This window comes from Triturus cristatus, chromosome 1_1, assembly GCF_964204655.1.
Source record: "Triturus cristatus chromosome 1_1, aTriCri1.1, whole genome shotgun sequence".
Classification (NCBI taxonomy): domain Eukaryota; kingdom Metazoa; phylum Chordata; class Amphibia; order Caudata; family Salamandridae; genus Triturus; species Triturus cristatus.
In genome coordinates this window covers 614,935,683-614,959,709 of record NC_140579.1, presented here as the reverse complement: position 1 = coordinate 614,959,709, position 24,027 = coordinate 614,935,683, and positions in this window count along the sequence as shown.

The window sequence follows — 24,027 nt, the reverse complement described above, 5'->3', positions numbered from 1 at the left end:
ATGTCTCAAATCCGTAGCTGCAACAGGTGTCAGCATTGAAAGATGTGAAAGCATAGTAATGGATCATCCACTTATTGTTTATGTGCCACATTCAGTAGAATTGTTAATGACAAGAACCAAGACACAGTATCTGACAAATAACAGACTGACTAATTATGAGCAGGTTATTTTGGCTTCTAAAAATGTCACTTTGAAACATTGTACCACCTTAAACCCTACTACATTGCTGCCCATTCTGCAAGAGGAAGATGATAAGGATTGTGAAGAGCAGGACTGCCTCGATGTTACTGAGCTATCTACCAAACCCAGACCTGACATTGTTGATGAACCTTTGCCCGAATCTGATTTGATCCTTTTTGTTGATGGTACATGCTTAAGAGACAATGAAGGGTACTTGAGAGCAGCGTTTGCTGTGTGCACCATCATGGGAGTGGTGGAAGCTGCCTGTTTGAATAGAGTATACTCTGCTCAGGTAGCCGAAATTATTGCTCTGATACGTGCCTTTACCATCTCGAATGGAGTTCGAGTGACGATCTATACAGACAGCCAATACGGGTTTGAAGTAGTTCATGACTTTGGCCAGTTATGGTCACAGAGGGGATTTCTAATGTCCTCAGGGTCCCCAATCCGTAATGGAGAATATGTGCACCAATTATTGGATGCCTTGCAGAAACCCAAAGAGATTGCGGTGGGTAAATGTGCTGTTCATGGTAGGGGAGAGGACTTTGTTACAAAGGGAAACAACTATGCAGATAAAGTAGCTCATTTTTGTGCTATACATGTGTGTGTTTTCAATGGAGAATATATTGGAGAGCGCACAGAAGAGACAGAGCTCAGCATGATGTTAGCTATAGCTGATACTGGGGATGAGGTGAAGTGGTTACAGGATGGGGTCTCAGAGGAAGAAGCTGCTTCATGGGTTAGAGCAGGCTGCGAAAAGAGAGAAGATGGCATTTGGGTGTCAACCGATGACAGAGCAGTATTACCCAATTGCCTATTGAGCCCGATGGCAAGACAAATTCACGGAGCAGTTCATCTAGGAAGAGATGCCATGGTGTGAGTGTTCAGGCAAACGTGGTTTAATCCACGATTTCGTGTGAATGCTGAAGAAGTGTGTCACAGGTGTGTTACGTGTCAGCAAATGAATGTCGGAAAAAAAACTGTGGTTGCGATGAGTCACATTGCAAGATCAGGAGGCCCTTTCAATAGGATACAATTGGACTTTATTGAAATGCCCAGATGTAACAGGCTGAGATATGTTTTGGTGGTGGTGTGTATCTTTTCACGTTGGGTGGAGGCTTATCCAATGAGGCGATGTGATAGCCTCACTGTGGCAAAGCTGCTATTAAGGAAACTAATGCCGAGGTATGGATTTCCGACCTCTGTGGAGACAGATAGAGGAACACAATTCCATAGCGAACTCATGAAATTGTTGTGTGCCGCCTTGAATATTGATCAGAGGTTGCATTGTAGCTACAGGCCGGAAGCATCTGGTCTTGTGGAGCAGGTAAATGGCACAATCAAGATGAGAGTGGCTAAGGTTTGCTCGTCGACTGCATTGAAATGGCCAGACGCGTTGCCATTAGTCTTAATGAGTCTGCGTAGCACTCCTGACAGGAGAACAGGGCTCTCCCCCATGAGATATTAACTGGACGAGCTATGCGATTGCCTATGGTGCCAGCTACGGCATTAATAAACATCACAGATGATATTGTGTTGGATTATTGTAGAGGACTGGCTGATGTGGTTAATTCTGTATCTCACCAGGTCGAGGCTGCGACTGCATCCACCTCGAGAGACTTGCTGCATGATCTTAACCCTGGTGACTGGGTGCTGGTTCGAAAGCACGTGAGGAAGAGCTGCCTTGATGCTCGTTGGAGAGGACGATATCAGGTGATATTGGTCATGAGTACAGCTGTGAAGTGTGGGGGATTACCAAATTGAATCCACACTTCACATACTCGCCGAGGTTAGAGCCCGTGGAAGAAACAACTTCCCTGTTTCCAAGCAGAACAACTGAAAATGCAACTCAAAGCGAAGGAACAGATCAAGGCGTGAATGGTGCTGATGCAGCCAAACAGCCAACCGAGCAGGAAAGAAGAGAGCACACTGCCTCAGAGTTGAGTACAGAACCTGAGATCGATGAGATTGCGGACGTGTACATTGAACCAGACCCGAGTGAACGGCCTGGCGCAGAAGGATCAAACAAGAGGAAGTGAGGAGAACAGATGGCAGAGCAGAGAAGTGGCCAGCAAGAAAAGAAAGGCTGAACATAAGGCTTGCATCTGAGAAACATCTTGCTCCAATTCCTAAACCGTTTGAATCTGATCAAAGTGAAACAGAAGAAGGATCAGATGGTCTGAGACGTTCCAGAAGGAAGAGGACACCGTCTCAAAAGTACGCATCTCCTGAGTGGACGAATCTGGTTGCAGATGCAGAGACCGAAGATTTCCGGGAGATTGGGGACTGGAACAGTGAGCTACGGAGGGGACACCCTCTCGATTGATATTCAGTTACTTGTCCCCGGAGAAGAAGCCTTTGGTACCCTAACGCTGACAGTCCCTAATCCACCAAGACTGAGTGGTTTGCGATTTTTGATCCTCAACCGGGTTGTTTTCCCTTCATTTGGTCGACAGCTCACTGCACAAGAATTGGGAGAAATCCGTGCAGAAATTCTGCAACTTGTCCTTACCATACTTGGCTCGAATATTATTACAGATGAAGCTTGAACTGTGACCGAAGAACGCATTAGGCTTTAGAAAGAAGATAACCTAGCTCCAAGTGGAAGAAGATTTAAAATTAGGGACTTTCAAAAAGAAGAAGAACTGAACATTAGGGCTGACTACATCTCTTCAATAGGTTTAGTATTAATGGACTGAATACTGCAATAATCGAATGGAAAAAGCAGATTAAAAAGAGACATTGTGAACAACAGTAAAAGCAAAGTACAGAGAGAGAAGAGACTTTATTACCTTCCTTTGCACTTCACAACTGAACAGTGGAATATGGCTTCCGAAAAATCAGGACGCAAACAGAAGTGTATAATAGGTACCCTTATTGTAGTAGTGCTTATTGTCAAAACTGTGGTGATTGTTACCTCTTTGGTTGGGTCTCACGATGCTATAAAGAATGGGGAACACACTACATTTACCACACTCGTCTTAGATTCAGAAGAGGGTTCATCCATAAAAGATAAAGAGATGATCAAGGAAACTAGTCGCAGATTACATGTAGATTTGTCAAAAGGTGATTTCACGTTGAATGCATATGCTCGCTTATTGTATGAGTAAGTAGACACCATGGAAGCGAAAGACTTATGTGTGCATGCAACTACCCGCATCAGTAGAAGAAGGTATTCAATACCATAATTTGCCTTTGACCTATGGCATTACATGTAGTGTATTGTTGAGCATGTTTTGTAGCAAGGCACATTTTGAGTACTGTTTCTCTAATTATGATGTGGTACTCTCTGAAGTCCCAGTTCTTAGGTACATGAACAAATATGATTATTATAAGCAGGTAGAGCGTATGTCTACATACTTTGCGCCTACGATTACTTTAGATACATCTTACGCCCACAGACATAATTTGACCTGCATGTTAACAGACATTGAAAAGAAGTTTGTAGATTAGATAGAAGATCGGCATAGACAGACCTTATTTAGATCAGATCCTAAGCATAAAGTTATTCCATGGACCAAAGAAGAATTAGATCACAAGGCAAAAGGGAGTTCTGGACCAATAGCTTTAGACTTCCAGCAGAGAGGGAAGCTGTGCATTAGACACCAGTCAACATATTATGACAAGATTTTCGTGGGTGAGAGTGATTGTGAACACATTTTCCTGATTGAAGAATCCATTAGAGAAGCGCTATTGGATAAGTTAACCATAGTGCCCAACGTGTATTTTGTGTGTGGAAAGAATGCCTACGTGAAGTTGACCAAGAATTGGTATGGTATGTGTTATTTGGCTGTAGTATTTCCCAAAATCTTCCATGTGGACGATTTATGGCCTTTAGAAGGGAAAGGTCCTCACAGAGGAAAACGTGGTGTGAGCGCAGGAGAAATCATTGGTGATGTGTTTGGAGCTATGATACCCAGTATGGGTGTGATTCTGAATGATGTGAAAATCAGAAAGTTGGCAACGTTAGTAGACAAACTCTCTGTGAATACAGCCCAAATTCTCTTATTAGTTGATGGAGAGATGGTCTTGATAAGGGCTATGGTTCTTCAAAATCGTCTTGCTTTAGATGTATTATTAGCAAAAGCCGGAGGAGTCCGTAAATTACTGAGAGACCAACAGTGCTGTACTTATATACCTAACAACAGTCAGGATATAAGGAAATATATTAATAATATATCAGATATACATCAAGAGTTACGCAATCTGGCTGCTGAAGGACTCTGGGGCCAAATTGGAAAAGGATTTGGAAAAATTGGGAGCTGGTTTGGAAGTTTGGGGCAAGGAATAATGGGATACACTTTGAAACCCACCATAATAGCTGTCATTTGTATAATTGTCTTACTGGGAGCCATCAAAGCATTCAAATGGCAAAAGGCCAGACATCAGGAAAATGTCCTGAAAAAGCGAGAACAGCAAATGGAACGACTGCAGGACAGTCATTACCAGCACCTTAAGGGGTTAGAAAGATTTAGACAGGGACGGCAAGCTACAGCTTCTGTTTAGGTCGGTCTTTTCTACAAGGAGAAAATTGTCAGAGAATATAATGTTGGTGTTATGACACTAGTCATAAGAGGGGGGAACTGATAGAGCGCTTTCAGCACTCTATATTGTATGGGTGTACTATATTCATGGTTAAGACACACTCACATGTAGTTTATCATTTGCATTGTTTTATGATTATTAAGATGTATTTAGTGGAACCATTTAAACATTAATCGTAGTGAATATATTCAAGTAGGACCGAATATGTATTGAGATTCCGGATGATATTATACTCATATAATGTAACTGTGATTAGTTTAAGTTGCCCGAGTCTAGGCCCAAAAGAAGCAGAGTGTTTATAGTATCACATCTCCTTGGTCCGTCGAGAAATAAATAATTAAATACATGTTGTGTTCAAACACAGAGTGTTCTCATCCTACTGCAGGTGCCGGAATGCAAACTAATTATTTTCAGATTGAAGGAGATACCCGGAATGTCTTTGAAGATGGCTGAAAGGCGAGAAGGGAGGATGCCTTCCATGTCTGGCCTATCTGGGAACCAAGGCCATTCGAACAAAGAAGGTTCCTCATGCCCCTGGCTGGAAAATCACCACACTGACAAAGATGCAATGGAAATATTCTGATGACTTATGAGTATTTCTTAGGAAGTCAACATGTGCTGACACCTTGGGGAAATGATGGAAGGACCTCCATTAGAACAGTGTAGGGAAAGATATTGTATTTCTTCCTAATGAAAAGGGACCTAGACTCTGCATCTATTCTTTGTTGCATTCTGATTTTGGAGTTTACCATTTTGTGCCTTTTGTGCCGAATAACTTATATTCGTAGATTCAGCTCTATATTGATCTTTTTGTATCTATATACTGTGATTCTTCGCTGTGTCTACATCCAATTGTTTTTGGCCTTATAATAAATCGACAAAACCGAAGTTCGGAGTCTGTGGTCCTTTACGGCATGTTTATATTGAAAGTATAATCCTGAATTGTTTTGTTCCCCTCAACCACCTTTAGTAGGTAAATAAAAGACCATTGGCGCCAACCTAGTGAGGATAGATAAAGAGTGCAAATTGGCGTAATCAAGATCAAGATCTCTTTCTCAGGAATCTAATCATTCTGGTACTTCTGTAGGGACCTCTATTTCTCATAGGACTTCTTCTCATAAAAAGGAGCCCTCCTATGAGAAGAAGTGGCAACTGCTTGAGTTTGAGAGAGCTGAACTCAGAATCAAGAGAGAGCAATTGGCCTTAGATAGGGAATCCCTGGAGCTCCAGAGAGCTTCTAAAAAGTTGGGGCTAGAGCCCCATGGTGGCAGCAACAGTGTCCCTAGAGGTAGAGAAAATACTCATGACCATAGGAACCTGAACAAGATTGTCCCTCCCTACCAGAGTGGGGATGCCATCCACAAATGGATAACTGCACTGGAGAGGGCCTGTAAAGTACAGAGGGTCCCTCAGGAGCAGTGGGCAGCAATCTTGTGACTCTCCTTTGCAGACAAAGGTAGGGACAAGCTCCTCACTGTTAGAGAAGAGGATGCTGATAATTATACAGTCTTGAAGAGAGCTCTGATTGATGGGTTTGGCTTAACCACTGAACAATACAGGTTAAAGTTCAGAGGCACAGACTCAAGACTGGGTTGACTTTGTAGATTCTGCTACTAAGGTTCTGGAAGGCTGGTTACTTGGCAGTAAAGTGTGTGATTTTAGAGTAGAGGATTGTACAATTTAATTATGAAGGAGCAGATCCTTAATACTTGTCAAAATCAGTTGTTGCATCAGTACCTGAAGGACTCTGATCTGACCTCTCCCCAATAATTGGGCCAGAAGGCAGACAAATGGGTCAGAACTAGGGTGATTACACAAAATTGATGTCAGCGGGGTTTCACTAGCTTACTGTGTGAATGTGGTTTGAGCCCAGGTGAGTATTAGGTGTATGTTTGACCAGAGCTAGTGATCCGCGCTCCATCACCTTTGACTTCTTCCCTTGTGCAGGTCTCTCCCATTGGATACTTTTTCTCCAGAGACTCCCTGTTACTTTGCCTACCCTACAACCAGTCACTACCAGAGTCCCTGACATTGTGATTTCTAGAAGTGGTTTGTAAAAATATATGAGTTAGTATATCATGTCAAATCTGAAAAAGCCATAAAAGTTCAAAAAACATAATATAAATTGTAACAACATTAACATCATACTAGCACACACACCATAAAAGACATAAAACTAGTTTAAAACAACAGCAGAAAATCCATATTGATAGAACATTTTGTGAGCTCAATAGGAAAATTAAACAAATGCAGTCTTAGTCCGTATACTCACAAAGTGCAGGTACAAAAAAGAGGTGCAGAATAGTGTACATACTCAAGCATAAATTCCAGTCCCAGATGTTTTATTACTGTCAAATTATTGATGGTTATGAAATGTAAAATTATAGCCATAATATAAATGAATGAGCACCTAATGAATTTGGGCAGAGAATGCTTATGGTCAATATCTATAAAAATATAAGAGAATAAAATATTTTGGGGATTACTCCTCTAAGTATGATATCAGTTAATAATGTATTTATAGGTATATTGTTTTTAATTGTATGCACGATAGATGTTTTATTTTTTTTGTAAAATATTTTTATTATCATTTTTACAACAAACAAAAATCACAGCTCGGCTCATTACACTTATTTAATCGACAGTAGTTGTGCTGTCCAGTTGTAGGACGTACATCCTGTACTCAGAGGGGGTATCTGTCGTTACAGTCCACATATCTTCCCTATACTGTGACGCTGGGCACGATAGATGTTTTATACGTTTAGTGTACCCACAACTATATAGAGTACAGCTATTCAAGTTATGAATCAATGAGGTCTATAGGTTATGTTATGATAGGCCTTTGTCCAAGATGCCGTACGCTAATGCTCCGCTTCCCTCTCCCACCTCTTCTGTACCACAATGTAAACAGTATTTGTGTATAGCATCCCATTGATGTGTATCTTTGTCTAATCTCTATCAGTCAGATGCCTACATTAATACATACAATTTTCAAATACATTTATTAAAAGCCATAGGTTCTACAGGCAGTTTCAAAGGCGGTCACACTCATGAAATATTTTAATATTCATGATTTGTCAAGTAATCCCAATACTTCAGAGTGTTACGAATAGATGGCTGCCACAAATACCCTTGAAAGCACTGTGACAAAGCGATAGATTTTTATGTATAATTTCTCAATAAAGTTGTAGAAAAGACATATGTTTTGCAGGCAATTCAAATAATCATTGTGTGTAATTTGTCGAGCCGTTCTATCATTTTTCAAGAAGTACAGAACATTTTTCTTCGTTTCTACCTTCTGCTTCCTTTCACTTTTACATCCTTGTCAACTGAATTCTCAATCATATATAACAGCTGAGAATTTCCTCAGAAAGGACTAGGTGTGGAAAATTATAAATAATGTCCAAAAAGCTACTTCAATATGGATGATGAAATGCTTCCACATGAGTAATGAAATAACAACCGCAGGAACAAGTTCCTTCTGGCATCAAGGATATAATAATATTCCCAATATGGGTCCTTGATGTGGCATGAATTGTCATTCTAACATCAAATTTAAATATATTATGGAAATGCAATCATTTTTCCTCAAACATCATTTTGCTGTTTTCTTCATGAATACCCATTTGGCCTCCAGTTATACTAGCATTTGTTTCTGCTAAAATTAACTTGTATTCTTCAAACAACAAATTGCCATTTTCTGAAAATACAGACATTTTGATCCTAGATATCAGCTTTTCATTTTGAGTATCAATCATCAAAAACAAAAGATTGTACTTGTCTGTAAATATAATATTTGTACCCAAACTGCAACTTTATCTTTGTAGAATATAGACATTTTGTCTCCAAAGATCACCTCGTCATTTTTATAAAGAACTCACATATACATGATTGTTACACATGCCATGCTAGGAATAACCATGTACCAGGGTAGTAACCAGATGTCATGAACGCCCAATGTAAGCCAAGAACTTGATAGAGCGCCATGTTGTTCTGAAATTTGTAGGGTTGCACCATAATCGCTGGTAGTCTGCACCCATATATTTAGTGGCATTTTATTAATATGTGGCTTAGAAATGTAGTACTAAAAGCAGCATATATTAGTTTGAATAGAAATGTAACCAAGTCATTTATGGAGTTTAATGCAATGTTTAGTCAGGAATATATGTTAGAAAATGCATAAAGACTTAGTTCACGTATAATGTGATGTGTCAGGATTCAACGTGCACCATATTAAAGTCTGCACATGTAGATTGCTTCTTCATGTATGTAATTTAATGAATATCAATGCTTATAGTGTGATTTTAGAAACGTGTGTTTAAAATGTGTAAAGGCCTGACCGCATCTACGTTTAAGAGAAAGGCCTATTCATTTCTTATGTTAGCTGAATATTGTAGGCCGAAAATTGTTTCCCTTGGAACGGCTCTGGGTTTCAGAGATGTTAGAAAATCTCAGTGAAATGGAAAGTTTCACGTTCCCATGTTTCTGTAACAGGTGTAAGGACACCTAGCTTGTTAGGGAGACTAACCCTTTTGTTTTAGGAGTAAGGATGGCATGAGACGCCAACATGGGAGTATACTGGAATGCAGGGATGATACTTTTGGCGGAGAAGGTGCCTGGGACCCAAGGTCAAGCTAACCGTCTTTGGATGGAATACAAGTTTCACTGGAAAAGTACCGGAGGAAGACATGGCTGGAGAGGAGTGATGGAGGGCGTGTTCTACAATTTTGGGATTTTGAATCAGGGACAGTGCCCCGTGGGTTGAGCAGTTGAGGATTAGATGGAGAGCTAGAAGGAGCATCTTAGAACGAGCTCTGAGTAAAGTGAGTGCACTTCTAAGGAAGTCTTCACTTCTGACACCTTTTCCTATTCTCTTGTCTGGGGAAAATGCTAAGTAGGGATGTCACCTTAGAGATAGAGTAGGGATAGACTACCTGATTTTTCTTTTAGGTTAATGACTTCTAATATGGAGATTGGAGCAGTTATTTGTTGCCTAATGCTTCTGGAGCTGACTATTCTTCTTATTCTGAGTCGGATGAGACTCCTGCGTAGAATATTTTTTTTATTAGTGCCCATTTATTTTCTTAACCTCGTGATGAGGTGCTTGTATGTGCAATTATTTTTGGCTTTGTAATAAATCCCTAAAATTTGAGATTTGGAGTCAGTGGTCCTTTAGAGTTGAAATTTGATTCGGTTGATTATGTGCTAAAATTGGATTTCCTCCCCTTTACACTATTTAGCAGATAGAAAGATCCTGGCGACCTGAGAGGATTCTTGGTGATGGTAAGACAGATAAGAATCCGGATTTATCAGTTGGTAGCAGAGTAGGATGGTTATCTCAGATAGTAAGGGAAAATCTGGATCAAGATAAGAGCTTACAGAGGCCCATAGAATTCGAGCGATGGTGACCTATTGGATTGTAAGCGGCAGACAACGGCAGCTGATGGAAACTGACGGAGAATAGTGGTGCGGTGAAAGCAGCAGTTCGTGGTAGAGTGAGTATGAATAAGGCGATGTGTTTTGTAGATTGCGGTGTTGATTTGATTGTGTGATGTCTTGCGGAGTTGGAGTGAGAGTTGAGTGATTGTGAGATCAGGCTGTGAGCGCGCGCAACCCGGGGATTCTTAGGCTCGACGAGTAGTCTGAGAAGTTGTAGTGTAGAAGACACCCAAGGTAGAATTTGTTGACCATTGAGAGGGGAGTTGTGAGACGTCATCGATTACCCAGACCGAGATAGGGGGAGCGAATGTGTGAGTGCGTGAGGAACCGACACTGGTCGTGGGTCGCTGTATGCGGATCGTCGAGCGTTTTTAAACCTATCAGTTGAGGCGATTGTCCAGTCGTTTCGCGGACAGACAGTTGCCAGGTTTGAGGTCGACAATTTCGAGAGACTGTCACAGACAGTCAGAGAAGTTATTGTCCGGTCGTTTCGTGGACAGATAATTACTTCAGAGTGTGAATGGGACGAATGCAAGAGTGAGAAGAGAATTGTGAAGGAGGGGAGCTGCTGTGAGCGGAGGAAGTGTGACATCAGAAGGTGCCGCACTGCGATAGGTCAGTTGGTGTGAGTTGCGCTGGCATTGGTGGATTGACATCAGGAAGTGAACGAAAAATATTGTGCGCAATCAAAAATTAGTCCATCATGAAATGTTTTAAAGTTTTTCGAGAATTGTGTAGAGGTGATAGACATGTGGTTACTCGGGGAGGAGAAGAAGCCCCTCCCGAGGATACTCCAGCACATTATATGGCAAAGAATGTGGGATTGCATACTATAATTTGGCTTGAAAATTGGCATAAGATGACTCAAGGAGAGGAAGAACTGACTTTCCCCCGATATGGCACTTTCAGGCTGGATGTGTTGTATCAGTTGAAATCTGTGATGTCTTCTTTACGACCCTTGCCTAGACCGACCCAGTTTACATGCATGGATCAGAGCAGTATATGACAAAAAAAGAGACAGAAGTCAAGAAAGAGTGAAGAAGTTGATCAGAGCATTCCAAGATGCGTGGTGGGATGCACTAGAGAAGAGGTGGCAAGTGGAAACGATTGAGGGAGATAGATTGTACCCGCTATTAGAAAAAACAGAAGGTTCAAAGGCAAAGGGTGTAGAAGAGGATGATAGTGATACAGATGACAGCTTGGTAGAGAGGTTGTTGTCGGAAAGCCGACCTCCGTTTAATCCAGATTCCTACAAAGGAAAGTCGACCTCAGCAGAATGGACTAGTGGGCTGCAAACTCAGTCAAATGTGAAAGTAGTAGGGAAAATTTCAACAGGAACAGAGGACATGAGGACGCAGTCCCCAGCAGGTACAGAAGCAGTGGGGGGGGGTGAGGCTACCGGATGCTTTAACAGTACCGGTTACCATTGGACCCATTGTATCGGTCTATGACCCAGATCAGGCGAAAATTGGCAGTCTAGCACAGTCAATTGCAGGAGAAAGAATCACTCCCTAAGGTAATGGCACAGTGAGTGGAATGGAACAGGCTCCGAGACCTACCGAATGGAGCATGCCATTGCCAGCCACCGCAGACTACTCTAGAGGACAGGTGGATGTGAGACTGGTGAGACCAAAGTCTTTGGCCGAGTCAAGATCAGATCTGAGAATGTGGGTACCACCTGTGAGAAACCAGAATGGTAGAATAACGGGAATGGTGAACTAGATGAGTCAGGAAACTGACCAGTTTCTAGGAACATGATAGAAAAGAGTAGGTCTAGAGATCAGAGTTGCGAGAGTGATGAACGCAATGGAACAGCTTGTCGGGAGCCATTGAGAAGTGCTGTGAGGGCAAGAATGTTAGATGTAGTGAGATTGAAAGCAGAAGTGAATGAAATAATAAATGGAAATTTGCCTCTGGACCGGATAGAAATTTATGAACAAGATGAGTTGCTTTTTGTAGCGAAAGTTGTGACTCGTAAGGCAAGTACTGCACATGAGAAACTGACTGATTTGGCCAAGAAATATGAGGTAGATTTGTCTAAAACGAAGTCTTTGCAAGGGGGCCATAGGTTGCAGTATAGTGACCAAGAACTGGAAGAAAAGAAGGTCATAGGACTGAGGACACACATCACAGATTTGATTGTAGGGATGCGTGCATGGATCATGCTTGAAACGTGGGAGGAAAGGGGGTCTTAGAAGAAGAGTTCTAAAAGGGCTGTAGGAGAGACGCCGCCTCCAGGTGGAGGGATGTTAGGCGTAGAGAATTACCCTTTACGAGAGGTACAAAATGGAGGGTACGTGCATGTGCCTTGGAGTAGGAGTGATTTAGCTGCATTTACGAATGATTTTCCTCGGCTGAGGGAAAAGCCTGTAGAATGGTACAAGCAGGTTAACCGCTTTGTCAAAATCTTGAAAGTATTGTGGATTGATTTGAACACATTGTTTGACATTGTAGTTCCAGGGGATTTGTGGTCTGCATGCAAGGTAGCTGTTGAATGGCCGACTTCTGAGCCAGAAAGGGATCCTGTTACGAATGGTCCGTCACCCATAGTTATGAAAAAGTTTGAGCAAGTGATTACATGGTTAATATTGAAAATCTCACCTCAGGATATTGATTGGGTTAAGATAGACCGAACTGTTCAAGAACCAAAAGAGACGGTGCATGAGTATTACGAATGTCTTTTACAAGCCTTCAAACAGTACAGTGGGATAGACACCTTAGATTCTAAGGACATGGGACCATTTGTTTCAAAGATTGTCTTGGGGTTGAGGCCAGAGGTTAGTCTCATGATACAGCAACATTTGATCTGTTGGCAAAACAAGCCGGTGGATGAAATCTTGCAGTATGCCCGATACTGCAGTGATGAGATAGATTTGAAACACAGGAAGTTGAAAGATAAACTGATGCTTGTCCAAATGCAAACGGCTCAAGTTCAGCCTAGCGGAGGGACTTTAGGAAGGAGACAGGGAAATAACCAAGGAGGAACTCAGAACGTGCAAGGTCAGGGAAGGATAAAATCCGTTGATCCCAAGACAGGAGTGGATGTGGCGACATTGAAGAAGACCACTGCGTGTCATCTTTGTCACGAGATTGGACATTGGAAGCGCGAGTGTCCTTTGAACCCAGCTAATCAAGTGGAGCATGAGTTAGAGATAGTTCAGGCACCTGTACCTGAAGCGGTCACTACGGTGACAAGCCCAAGGTCGATGAAAGGGGGGACGTTCAGTCTGCAGGTACAAGTTCCCCAGTCACCGAGGGTTTCACAGGGAACTCGGACTTACCAACAGATGCCTCTGTTTGAAGGGTATGATGAGTACAGCCCAGACCCGTTAGCATGATGGTGCCAAAGGGGGAGGAAGATTGCACACTTGGAGCAGTCTTGGAGGTAGACCAGAGGGGACCGTTTGTGGAAGCAGATGTTGATGGTCACCCTACTACCTTTTTGGTTGACACTGGTGCTACCCGTTCTACTGTAAGATCAGCAGTAGTTCCAAACCTACCCCTCTCGGTGTAGTGAATCAGCCACTTTTGTGGTCTGACAGCCTATGATGACCCTCAAACACCACCATTCTGTGCTGACTTAAGTGTGTTATGTTACCTTAGCCTTAATGTAGGATGGGTTTGCATATGCCTGCTTTTCTTCTGTCTTTTAGTGGAATAGTCTTTACAAGAATAGAAGGTATGGGATGTTGAGGTGCAGTCTTGTGGGTGGTGGTGCACACGTGCTCAATGTTGTATACTGAGGGATTAAGTGTATAATGTTATTTGGGTTAGGTGAATTATGACTTTGACCTATTGGCTTTGACGTGGTCTAATGTCATTCTACCTTCTGACTTTACCTTGCTTCAAACTTTTCTGTGTGCACAGTGGTGCTTGTAAGTTGTGTGGATGAGAATTATAGGTGCGGACTATTGCCTTTGACAGGGCCTCATGTCTGACTCTGCCTTGCTGCTGCGTGCACAACGTGCTTGCAAGTTGTTTGGGTTATTCACATTCAAGGTCTTGGTGTTTTCCTGAGCGATTGTTTTTGTTTAGTGTACTGTGGAAGGCCTTGTGAGGGCTTCATCAAGACAGAGGCTGGAAGAAGTGCGAATGGAGGAAGAGACTTGAGAGCTCCTTACTGCCATGAGGATGCTTGCTTGGAACTTGGCCAGTTCTGGTAAAATTCCTCTGGCGGTGGGAGGAGGTCTTTCACGAATCTTCTAGTGTGTTTATAGCTGAGGGTTGCAGGCTGAGAAACTGGGAGTTTGGATTCCGAGCGAGGGCAGACGTGTCTATCTCGGATTGAACCCTGGCTTGCTGAGCTCTGATCCCCGGCTGTAATTCCCCCAGTCAGAAGTGGGCAGTGTATGCACCAGGTGATGTATTGAGTTGTGTGGTTCTTTGATCATTGGAGGTGTTTTCTTTGTGGTGTGGGAGGTGCACATCCAGAGTACTCCTCTGCTCTCTATATATGTATATCTTTCTGATCTCTTGGAGGACGTCCAGTGTACCTTATCTTATATCAGTTATTGCTTGTTTATTAATCAGTATTATATTTTGCTCAGTTATTGATTTATGCCTTTAGATTATAAGTTTGCTACATATATTTGAATATGTTCAATCATATTATTGATATGTTAGAGTCTGCTATGTTAGGTGCATTTGGCTTACTGTGTGATGCTATTTACTAATAAATACATCCCAGATATACCAATTCGTCTTTTCCTTGTAGCAGGAGGTGTGGACTCTTCTTGGCCAAGTATTCTGTTGTAGAAGGATGGGTGAATTCCCTTCTAGCAGCTAATTGTGTTATAGGAAGTTGGCGCTACTCCTCACAAGTGATGCGCAAATTATTGTTTTCTTGCCTTGCCTTTGGGGGAGTGTTGAAAGTTTGCCCACCTTAGGAAGTGCAAAGGTGTAGTATATTTGCCTCCCAGGTGGGAGTGCAGGGATTGGGTGTGGCTTATTGGTGAGAAGCCACATTCAAAACACTCGGGACAATCAATCCAAGTTGTTGGAGTAGCAAACAAGAAAATGACGGATCCTTTGACAGAGCCGATTACTGTGAGAATAGGAACTTTCCAAGACCAACATCAGTTTGTGGTGTGACTCGAGTCCAGTTTGCCTCTTAGGAAGGAATCTACTGTGCAAGTTAAATTGCACCATCTATTGCGCACCTAAGGGAATTGAAGTACAAACGAAAGATGATAATGCGACCTTTAAGGTTGCCAATCAGCATTTGTGTATAGAAACGTACCCAGCGCTGACAGTGGAAGAGCTTCCACTTGATCTGAGAGATTCTGTGTCACATGAGGTGTGGGACTTCACTGGAGAAGAGATTGGGTTGATCAAAGGTGTAGAACTAGTGAAGATACAGGTCAAACAGAATGTAGAATTCCCTAGGACGCCTCAGTACAATTTGTCACCCGAGACTATTGCAGGGATCAAACCTGTAATCGAGTCTATGATCAAGCAGGGAATTCTGAAGGAGATCATGGTGTAACCCATGTAATTCACCTATCATGGGACTACAGAAAAAGAGTGGGAAATTCAGGATAGTGCAAGACCTGCGAAAGGTTAACACAATAGTTGTTCCATGTTGTCCAGTGGTACCGAATCCATCTGTGATCCTGTTTCAGATTCCATGTGAAGTCGAGTGGTGTACGGTGATTGATCTATGCCAAGCATTCTTCTCGATACCCCTCCATGAGGAAAGCCAATTTCTTTTTGCTTTCCGGCTGGAAGATTGTGTGTTAACATGGTGTCGTATCCCTCAGGGGTATAAAGAGAGTCCATCGATCTTTAATCAGATCTTGAAGAAAAATCTTGAGTGTCCTGTGTTGCCGCAGAACTCAGTTCTCGTGCAATATATCAACGACTTGCTTATTGCGTCATAAATGGAAGACGCTTGCAGTATCGCTACTATTGCTCTACTGAATCATCTGGCAGAAAATGGACACAAGGTGTCTCCGAACAAATTGCAGTACTGTTTGAGTGAAGTACATTATTTCGGTCACAGAATTGAGAAGGGCAAGAGGAAGGTGTCACCAGATCGCATTGAGGCAATAATGAACATGCCTGTGCCTACTACACAGAGGGAGGTCAGAATGTTCCTGAGGATGGTTGGCTACTGTCGCCAATGTATTCCCAACTTCTCTTTTGAGGCGAAGCTCTTACAGCGGCTGACACACAAGGATGTGAGTGATCCGGTGCCATGGGACAACGACTGTTTAATGTCGTTCTTAAAGCTGAGGGAGGCCATGTGTCGTGCCCCGGCTTTGTGAATGCCTGATTACAACAAGTCTTTCTCGTTGTTCTGCTGTGAGAGAGAAGGTTGCGCATTGTCAGTTCTGACTCAGAGTCATGGAGGTGTCCGTAGACCAGTTGCCTACTTCTCAGCTACTTTAGATCCAGTAGCTTCTGCGTTGCCCGGATGTCTCAAATCCGTTGCTGCAACAGGTGTCAGCATTGAAAGATGTGAGAGTATTGTGATGGGTCACCCCTTGACGGTCTACATACCACATTCTGTTGAGTTGTTTATGACGAGGACCAAAACACAACACCTTACGAACAACAGATGAACACGCTATGAGCAAGTTATACTTGCCGCAGAGAATGTGACTTTGAAAAGGTGTTCTGTTCTGAATCCTGCAACATTGATGCCTATTCCAAATGCAGATGATGAAGATTGTGAGGACCATGATTGTCTCAATGTGACTGAACTATGCACCAAACCGAGACCTGACATTGTCGATGAACCACTTCCTGACCCTGATGAAATATTCTTTGTGGATGGTTAATGCATAAGAGACAGTGTTGGTCGATTGAGAGCAGCGTTTGCTGTATGTACTATCACAGGAGTCGTTGAAGCTGCTTGTCTAGAGGGAATACACTCCGCACAGGTAGCTGAAATCATTGCCTTGACTCGTGCCTGTTTGGTAGCTGATCAGATTCAGATAACGATCTACACTGACAGTCAGTATGGGTTTGGTGTGGTTCATAACTTCGGACAGTTATGGTTACAGAGGGGATTCATGACATCTTCAGGTTCGCCCATCAGGAATGGGGAATATGTGAGACAGTTGTTAGAGGCATTACAGTGTCCCAAGGAAATTGCTGTTGTCAAATGTTCAGCTCATGGGAGGGGAACTGATTTTGTCTCTTGGGGTAATAACTATGCGGACGAAGTTGCCCGCTTCTGTGCAGAACAAGGATGTATATTTACAGAAGGTTACACCGGTGAGAGTCAAGAAAGAACCAAGCTCAACATTATGTTGGCCATGGCAGATACTTGGGAGGAATTAAAATGATTGCAGGATGAGGTTACCGAACAGGAACGTGATGGTTGGATAAGGTCGGGTTGTGAGAAAGGAGATGTGGATGTATGGGTTTCAAGTGATGGTCGAGCTGTCTTACCTGAAAGTTTGTTGAGTCCAATGGCAAGATTGATACATGGTGCAGTACATCTTGGCAGAGATGCAATGGTGAGAGTGTTTAGACCGACATGGTACAATCCAAAGTTTCGTGTGGTTGCTAAAGCTGTATGCCAGAGGTGTGTTACTTGCCAACAGATGAATGCAGGAAAGAAGACTGTGGTCACTTTGAGTCACATTGGGAGGTCAGGAGGACCTTTCAATAGGATGCAGTTGGAATTCATTGAGATGCTAAAATGTAATGGGTTGAGATACATTCTAGTTGTGGTGTGTGTTTTCTCACGATGGGTGGAGGCTTACCCAACACGCAGATGTGACACTCTCACTGTAGCTAAGCTGTTGTTGGAGGAGCTTATCCCGAGGTTCGGTTTTCCGACCTCTTTGGAATCAGATGGGGGACACACTTCCACAGCGAAATCATGAAGTTGCTTTGTGCTGCATTGAATGTGGATCAGAGGTTACATTGCAGCTACCTACCAGAGGCTTCTGGGATTGTGGAGCAGGTTAATGGAACTTTGAAAGCACGGATGGCAAAAGTGTGAACATCGATGTCCCTGAAGTGGCCTGATGCATTGCCTTTGGTTCTTATGAGTCTTCGCAGTGTTCCAGACAGGAGAACTGGGTTGTCCCCGCAAGAGATTCTGATGGGGAGGCCAATGCGATTGCCAGCAGTACCAGCTACCGCTTTAATTAACATCACTGATGATTTGATTCTCGATTACTGCAAAGGACTGGCTGATGTGGTCCGTTCTGTGTCTCAGCAGGTGCAAGCAGCAACTGTTCCCGCCTCGAGTGACCTGTGCCATGACCTGTGTCCAGGGGACTGGGTGCTTGTTCGAAAGCACGTGAGGAAGAGTTGCCTGGATGTTCAGTGGCGTGGCCCGTACCAGGTGATACTGGTCACGAACACAGCAGTGAAGTGTGGAGGGTTGCCAAACTGGGTGCATGCCTCCCATACCCACAGAGTTCCAGCACCCTTGGAAGAAACAGCCCCTCTTGAGAATGAAAATCCAGCTGATGTGGCAGGGCCACATGAGAGGGCAAGTCAAGCTGTGAGGGTTGCTGACGCAGCTGGATGTGCACTGGATCGAGCTGAAGGGGGTTGCGTCAACCAGAACCCCGACTTTGACTCAGATGTAGAAGGTGTTGCTGTGGGTGGAGTAGAGTCAAATCCAGCCGCAGAAGGAAGTAGTGCACAGGGTATCCAGAGAGAGAGCAGAAGTGCGACCAGAGCAGAAGAGGTTTGGCCCATGAGTCAGAGGCGACTGAACCTGAGATTGGTACCTGAAAGAGATCTTGCTCCAGTTTCTGAAACATCTGAATCAGAACCGAGTGACGAAGAACAAGCTCGAGGAGGCCTGAGAAGATCCAGGAGAGTAAGAGTGCTGTGTCAGAGATACGCCACCCCGGAGTGGACGTACGTTGTGACTGATGCCAGGAGTGGTGAGTTCGGGGAGGTTGAGGTACGTGACTTTAGTCAGCAAGATCCCGAACGTGAAAATCGACGTGGGATTGGTGGTCCCAGGTCTTGAAATCGAAGGAGTGCTGACTCTAATGGTTCCGAATCCCCCACTTCAGAGTAAAATCTGCAAACTGATACTGCAAATATTGACCTTTTCAACGTTTGGGTTTGAAGCACCGACCCATGAAGTGATAATTCTTCGTCTTGAACTTTTGCAACATGTTTTAGAGATTCTGGGAGCTGATCTTATTTTGGACTGAAAGTGAACCTGTTGTAAATAAAAGTCTATAAAGAAGATAACCTAGAAGTGGAAGAAGAATACATTTAGGAACATTCCGCAGAGAAGGTGAAAGAGGGCTAGGGAAGTCTTTTTGTGGACTGTGTAAATAAGGAACTGAAATTGAAAGGGGGATTCCAGCTTCTCGGAGTATTGTTCGAACTGGTTAGCAAGCGACGTCTGGAGGAGAAAGAGACTCTTAATTGGTTGCTGCTGAAACCATGAACTTTTGAGAACTTTACGAGATCATGGATGCTGGAGATACCCATCGTAGATCTAACTTAGTAGTAGGTACACTTGTAAGTGGAGTGATAATCTCTATAATCATAGTAGTTGTGGTTTTGTATATTGTCTCACATGAGCAGGCAGCGGAGGTACAGGGAACACCTTCACCTACCACTCATAGCCAAAAGGGGGTCACCATAGGAGCTGAAAGAGCTTTACTAATCGAAGAGAGTCGTAGATTTCACATAGATTTGTCTAAAGGTGATTTTAAGATTAATGCGTATTCAAGGCTGCTATATGAGTACGTGGATGCGATGGATGCGAACGACTGCTATGTGTGTATGCAGCTACCAGCTTCAGTGGATGAGGGTATTAGATATCACCATCTTCCACTGACGTATGGGATTTCATGTAGTTTATTGCTTAGCATATTTTATGAAAGAGGCCAGTTTGAGTATTTCTTTTCCAATTACGATGCAGTGCTTCCTGAGGTTCCAGCTTACAAGCACTTGAACAAGTATGACAATTACAAGTCAGAGGACAGGCTTAGGAAGTATTTTGTACCGTCTTTGGAATTGGATACTGCATACGCTCATCGACATAACTTGACGTGCTCATTGTCAGATGTAGAGAAGAAGTTTGTAGATCAGGTAGAAGATAGATATATAAAACTAACACAAACACGAGACACAGGAGATAGTCTAATAGATTGGACCGAAGAGGAAAGATCTCACAGAGCTAGAGGGAGTTATGGTCCCATAGCATTGGACAAGGAGTAGAGGGGAAAGTTGTGTGTGAGACGTTATAAGACCTACTATGAAAAGTTCCCAGTGGGACAGAGTACGTTTGATCATATTTTCACCATGGAAGACTCTGCTAAGAACTTTTTGCAAGGCTCGGTATAAGTGATTCCATCTGTTTATTATGTGTGTAGGAAGAATGCCTATGTCAGATTACCTGCAAATTGATATGGTACGCGCTTCTAATTTCATTGACCTCTGCAAGGTGATCGGCTCCACATCTCATATAACGCTGCCGTGAGGGGAACGGCTTTTGGGCACTGAGACTACATTCTTCAATCCGCTGACGTGAGGGGAACGGCCCTTGGGTGCAGAAGAACTACATCTCCCATAAGGCCCTGCTCAGCGCCGAGAATCGGCATCATCAGAGGGCGCCAAAAGCCCTCTTAATCAGCACGGGGCACACGCAGCGCAGGATGCGCGCGGGCGTGCCCGGGCAAAGCCCGGGCCAAGGGCGGGCCCATCCGCGCCCATCGAAGCCCGAAGGAGTCTGGGCTGGGCCACCCCTCTAACAATTCCAGATGGGTAAGCGCAAACATCTGGGTAACTCTGATAAGGGGGGTTTAAAAGCTAAAATACCCAGAAAGTCACCATCTATAATTTCTTACCTAACCTCTGCCGTGGGTGCCTTGAATAAAGAAATAGCAAATGCGGAAAAGGAGCTAGGCTTGGACTCAAGTGAAGCACCTAGGGAAGGGTTCGAGGTGACAGCATTCTTGGCATCTGCCCTCGTACCCTTGGACCCTGTGGTATTGATTAATGCTCCCAAATCAAAGACCGATGCTCTACCCTCTGCTTTGGCCGGTTTAGATGGCATGCCTAGCCCCCAGAACACTTATACTTTACCAGGTGGCAAATTAGAAAGGGCTCCCCTGGAGGGGCCTACTGGAGTAAAACGTTCTCACAAAAAAACTATAAAGCGCACCAAGGGCTCTAAGAACAGCACCTCTAAGCCCGTCCAGGGAATTGATGAATCCATTCAACAGTCTTTGCGGTACCTTATTGAGGATATTTTTAGCACAAGATTCGAATTAATGCTGACCACTATTGCTAAGAACATTATTGACACTATGAATCCTTTGTGGCTGATCTAAAAAAGAAATGTGAACATTTAAATACTATTATGGCCTCCCGTCTGAGAGAAAAATCGTGTCCCATGGTTAACAATATTGATGTGTTTCCAGCAGCATCTGGTTTAGCTAATAGAGGGAACAACCAATCAAGTGACTTGCTGCCATCCTTGGGGAGGGGCGGTACCCTGAATTCAGGGGATAGGATGGATGTCCCTCTTACTGTGAGCCAAAGGGATCCTAATGTTACCCCCTGTACCGACACGAAGCAACCTAGAGGGCTGCCTATAGCCATGAGGGGGAATTCTGAGCAGTATAAGAATTCTATATTTTATAACTACAATAGGATTGATCTCCCCCCAGAAGCTACTTCTTTGGTTGCCGTTCTTGTTGGGGTTCCTTCCCTAGAGCATCCGGAAAAAGAATCAACAAATGGTTTGTTGCGTAAAACAAAAAGTTGGTATAATCATTATTGTTCTGGTTCCTCTAAGATCTCAGACCATATTATTATAGCTAGACGGGTGTCCTGGGTGGGTAATCATCCCCAAAAAAAAAATCGCTGGTGATTGTATAATAGTCAATTTTAACAAACCAGATACAGCGGACCGGTTGTTTTGGGATGCTACTGACCTAAATGTGGACGGCATAAGGGCCGTCCCGTTGGGTTATTTTTACCCACCAATAAGTACAGGTTATTCTTACAATAGGTCAAAGGCCAACATTATTTCCCATTTGCTGCCGCACCGGCCTGTAAGACCTGTAAGCAGTGTTTCTAGTCCTGCAAGTTTGTGTGGAGTTGGTGCCCTGTCTCCTTATATTATGGGTGTGCGGTCAGGTTCTAAGGAGGAGGGTTTACCATTGTCACATAGATTTTACCCATTAAGCCAGCTGGAGTCAAATGATTGACTTCCAGTGATAGCGGTTAGTTCCTCTGTTCCTAGCCTTAATGTCTCGGAGGGTATTGATACCGGGAGTGAAAACTATCTATCTGTTATGCCTCGTATCATTTACGCCCAAGAAGTTACTGGCGACGCAAATTCATCCAAATGCAGTATTATTAGCTGGAACATTGCGGGCTTAAGAAGTAAAAGAGATAACCCTCAGTGGCTAGAATTTATAAAAGCTTTTGACATTATTGCCCTTCAGGAAACTTGAAATAGGGTGGATAATTTTTGGCTGGATGGTTTTAGCTCTTATTTCTTACCAGCCCGAGCAGCTCCAGCAGGAAGAGCTAAGGGTGGTCTTATGTTACTTCTGTCTCTGAATTTATGGGGATCTATGAAAAGGATTGACATAGACTCCTTTAACTGTCTGGCAGTAGAAATATGTTCCCCAAACTACCCCAAGATACTTCTTGTGATTTTTTATAACTCTGGGGAAAATGACTACAGGAACCAACACTTGAATACTTTGAAACTTTTTTTAGGAAATTACAGGGTAATGCAAACCCATCTATATAATGTTGTGCTTATGGGCGATTTTAACATTCATCCTTGCCGCTCTCATTGTTGTATTGAAGATGATCTTGGTTATAATTTTGCAATGACCCCCCATTTTGAACATTCAGAGCGTGGGGAGGGCTTAGAGTCCCTCTTGTCTGAAGTTGACCTCTTTGAACCTGCTTTTGCTAACATTCTTGACCCGTTGTCCTACATTTAAATCTATAGCCAGAGATACTATTATTGATTACATTTTCTTGTCTCCTGTGCTCTTAGGCAAAGTAATCTTTTATAATGCAAGGGAATCGCCCTTTAGTGACCATAACCCCGTCATCTTGGAACTAGATAAAAGCTGCGGCCTATTAGCACCTGGTAGTAGGCACTTCGCACCCTGTCCCATAATCACTTGTGATCAGGGGAGAAGGCTCAGATGGTCCAAAGTTATGCCGGACATCTTCTTTACAGATTTGTGCAAGAAATGCAAAGGGAATATTTTAATATGTGCCGATCCTTTGAGCATGAAAGATGCTATTTTTAGAGCCTTTGAGGGTATTTGCAGTCAAATAGCTAGCGAATTAACAGTCAATTCTAAGCAGAGAGCAACACGTGGCCTAAAATGGTTTGATAATAATTGCTCACGTGCTCATCGACTTTTAAATCTAGCATTGAAAAGCTCACCACGTGATAGGGTCTTAATTGCTGATTTACGGAAACAGTACAAGACGGTAATTAATAGCCGGAAAGCAGAGATTAAGGCTGAGGCATGGCACGCGCTGCTATCAGTAGATGTACTCAGGGATAGCTCAAAATTTTGGGAAATTATCAATACCCCTTTTTTCTCAGGCATGGATAATGAGATCCAGGAATGTAACATCACAGAGGCTCAATGGCTGTCCAATTTTAAGGCAATATATGCCTCCATAGAGACTCAAGACTTGTTTCTTAGTTCACCATCTTCTCAAGTCCGAGTCCCATTTGTGTTCCTTGAAGAGGAAGTGGAGAAAGCAATAAGGGAGACTATCAGTGATAAGGCCCCTGGCCCTGACTCTGTTCCTGCTGATCTCTACAAAAGTGAACCTAAATTTTGGGCAAAGATCTTGGTTAATGTTTTTAATGCCTCTGGCACCTCAGGGTTCCCTGCATCATGGTCTCGATCGATTATCACTCCGATCTTA